The sequence below is a fragment of the Plectropomus leopardus genome, unplaced genomic scaffold, assembly GCF_008729295.1.
Source record: "Plectropomus leopardus isolate mb unplaced genomic scaffold, YSFRI_Pleo_2.0 unplaced_scaffold21780, whole genome shotgun sequence".
NCBI classification, from domain to species: Eukaryota; Metazoa; Chordata; class Actinopteri; order Perciformes; family Serranidae; genus Plectropomus; species Plectropomus leopardus.
In genome coordinates, this window is record NW_024623583.1 from 1 (window position 1) to 3731 (window position 3731).

General features: G+C 37.4%; 1 pseudogene; it reads left to right on the forward strand.

Moving 5' to 3' along the window:
* The first annotated feature begins 1141 nt into the window (after positions 1–1141).
* LOC121965824 lies at positions 1142–2354 on the forward strand (annotated as a pseudogene).
* Positions 2355–3731: the final 1377 nt, after the last annotated feature.

Here is a 3731-nt window from a genome sequence, read left to right on the forward strand (position 1 = left end):
CATCTTGCTGCACACGTTGAAGGATCGTAGCTTCCTCAGGAAGTAGAGTCTGCTCATCCCCTTCTTGTACACAGCGTCAGTGTTAGATTTCCAGTCCAGTCTGTTATTTATTACTACACACAGATATCTGTAGGCCTCCACCTCCTCCGCAGTCTCCCCCCGGATCTGTAAAGGCTGTGAAGACGTCCTCTTCTTCCTGAAGTCGATCACCATCTCTCTGGTCTTGTTAACATTCAGCCTCAGGTGATTATGTTCAGACCACTCCACAAAGTTGTCCACCAGGGACCTGTACTCCCCCTCCTCTCCATCTCTTATACACCCAACAACCACGGATACCACCACCATATGTTAATAATATGGTGTCAAAAAATATATATGCTCAGTTTACATCAGATCTCTTCTGCTTGTTTTCTAGTGGACAGTAATGAAGCAGGAGTACACCATTTTAGAAGACTGCTTGGCAACCCTCTGTTTGCCTGATGGATGAATGATGTCGCCTGTCCAGATGTTGATTCAATCAGGAAACGGAGCATTGACCTCAAGCATTAGAGGAAAACCCCATTATGCAACACTGAAGTCACAGCTGCACTCTTGCTCAGGTATTAATTACAATAACCCACATATTTCTCTTTTCCAAAAAGCAGAGGCTCTATAACGTGGCATTTAGAGAACATGGAAGGGTCTTATAAATAAATTCAGTATCAGTAACAAACAAGAGCATAAAACAATAAAATGATCTCACGTTGGCACATTACCTTGATTACCTGACAAAGAGTTTTATTCAGAAGAGCAGTTTGGCTGCTTTCCGACAGATAATTTAACATTGGGTGCAAAACGTGCTTGGAAAAAACACATGCAAATAACTAATTAAATTTGCACAGTGGCTTAATGCATGACTTAAGTTAACAATGCGACCATCAGATTATACCACTTGGGACAAAACTTCCCATAAAAGACATTTCATAAAATACATTTCATGCAGTTCAGGTTACATCTCTGCAGAATCTTTTATTGGGTTTTTTTGTTTGTTTTTAAGGGAACTGAAATAGGCTAAATAGTTTTAAGTGTGGGTTTATTATTTTAATGACAAAAAAAAACATTTCTCTCTATTCTTGCCATTCTGCAAGGTCTCAAGACAAGAATGGAGAATATTCATGCATTAGAATTATATGGAGGAAATGACTCTTGGTATTACGATTTCCCCAACTTCTTTAACTATAAGGATGAGCACCATGAGCTGGGAAAGTCTCTCCGCACCATGTCACTCACTGTTTACTGCTTAGTCTGTGTTCTTGGTTTGCTTGGTAGTGAAGTGGTTATCTGGGTGACTGGGTTGCGAAATGAAGGAAACAGTTGCCACAGTTTGGTTTCTCAATCTTGCTTACGTGGACTTCCTTCTCATCGCATTTCTGACGCTGAGCATGATATTCATGTTATCAGCATCCGCTGGCCTTTTGAAAGATTCATTTTTATTTTTATTCCTTGGCTTTCAACCCCGCATGAGACTCTGCTCCTGTTTTAGTTTTTTATGGTTTGTTTTTAGGTATTGTTTTTAATTAAAATTTAATTAATTAAAATTAATAATTTTAAACAATTTTCTTAGTGTTTATACCTATTTTATTTCATCCATTTTTTAAAATTGTTTTATGTCTGCATTTCATTTGTCTATTCATGTACAGCACTTTATAAATAAAGTTGTGTTGAGTTGAGTCATATGCAAACTGAATAGCACTATGAGCTTACTGAACATGTTTGCCAGTGTCTACACTCTGAGGGTGATCAGTGTGGACAGATGTGTGTCTGTGGTATAACCCGTCTGGGCCCAGAACCACCGAAGTGTACTCAAGGCATCCTGTGTGAGTCTTGGTGTTTGGGTACTGGCTCTGATCCTCAGCACCCAAGTCTTTATGCTCCAGAACACTGGGCCATCACATTTTCATTACCACATCATTACCTGCTCCAACAACTTAGTCCTCTTTGATGACAATGAAATATCTGTGAATCAGCTGCAGGCCATGACAATCACAGTCTTCACTGTTGTCCCCTTCACTGTCATTGTCTCCTGTTATTCTGTGATAATCTGGGCTCCCTTTCACATCTTGACTCTAATTTAAATGATCAGTTACATACCTACTTATCACAGTGAAAAACTGATCAATTTCGTTACCATTGGAGTCCCTTTTGCCATTTTCAACAGCTGTCTGAGCCCACTGCTGTATTTGATTGTTGGCCAAGATTATAAGAGTAAAATCTGCAAATCCATCCTGAAAGGGTTGGCGACTGCCTTCAAACAAAAGGTTTCTGTCTCTCCAGTCTCCAGCAATGTGATGTCATTTCCTAATACTGAAGTTTAAGGCTGTCTATAACATAAAGAAGGAAATAAACAATTGATTTTCACAAGTGTAACAAGATGTAAAAATAACTTTTATTTCCATTCATTTTTTGCTATGCATTGTCTGTTCATATGTTCTAAGTAATGAAACATTTCGTGAACTGATCTAAACAGATAATTTCATGATTGTCTAAGTGATCTTATTTAGTCCTACAGAGCAAATGCTAATTTGTAGTCTTGAGCCCTAGACTATTGAGGACAATTAAAATGACATTCCCTGAAAGAACCCAGCAATATTTTTTTAATTTTTATAATTACATTGTATGATAACTTTTCATCCTTCATGTAGACTACAGACTTTGATCATTTTGTTGCTGCCTGTTTACACCCAACACAGCACAACTTCCACTATCACTAAGACATGAGAGAACTTGGGCACATGACAGTCCCCACAGAAACCATCTCTTGGTTGATCTGCACTATTTTGGGAGTGTAGCTGCCATTTTCACACGGTAAATTACCCTGAGATGTTTATTTTCTCACGGTGCACCTGGATGCCATTGATTCATATAACACCATAGAAACAGATTCAACGGAATCTTGATGGCTACATACCTACCAAATTATTTTATAAAGACTTGTATTTTCTTATTTTCAAGGGGAAGCCTATTAAATAGTTATGGTAGTTGTTATTAGTAGTTGCTGTTCCTAAAGTAGCAGCCACATTGACTTAGTTTCTTGTTTGATCCTAATTGTGTCAATTGTTTTCAGAGGGTCTCGCTCTCATATATAAATACATGTACTTTTCACGAGTCAAGGCAAAGATAAAGTCACCTATTAATTTTGTGGTATGAGTTTATCCATAACATGAATATACTGTACAAATACTGTTAATGCATTTAGCAAACCATTTTCACAAACATAATAGTAAATTAGGAATGTGTTTTAGTGTAACAGTTGCATATTTTTCATTTCTCAGATTAGACTTAGGAACAACCTATGGTTGTGAATGTTTTTATGTAACATGTGCCTGTCTATAAAAGCGTTAATCTAATGCATTTGATTGTATTTTCATTTTAATCATAAATGACGGTGATGGTGATGATGTCAACTGTTGCTTTAGTTTTTCTTGCTATCATTAATTTTCATATATAAAGTAGTGGGATATGTCCGTTTTCCACCCATAACCCATCCTGCAACCATTACACAATTTCTCTGGTGTCATGCATTGATACTGTAGATACAGAGCGAGGGGTATTTGTGTTAATCATACACATCTGATAATACCTCAGGGTTATTTTCTAAGTCTCTTATGATGAGGGCCTTTTTTCTTGTAATATTAACTGACCAGCAGAGGGAACTGTTTTACATCTTAAATTTTCAGTTGGAAACTGAACCC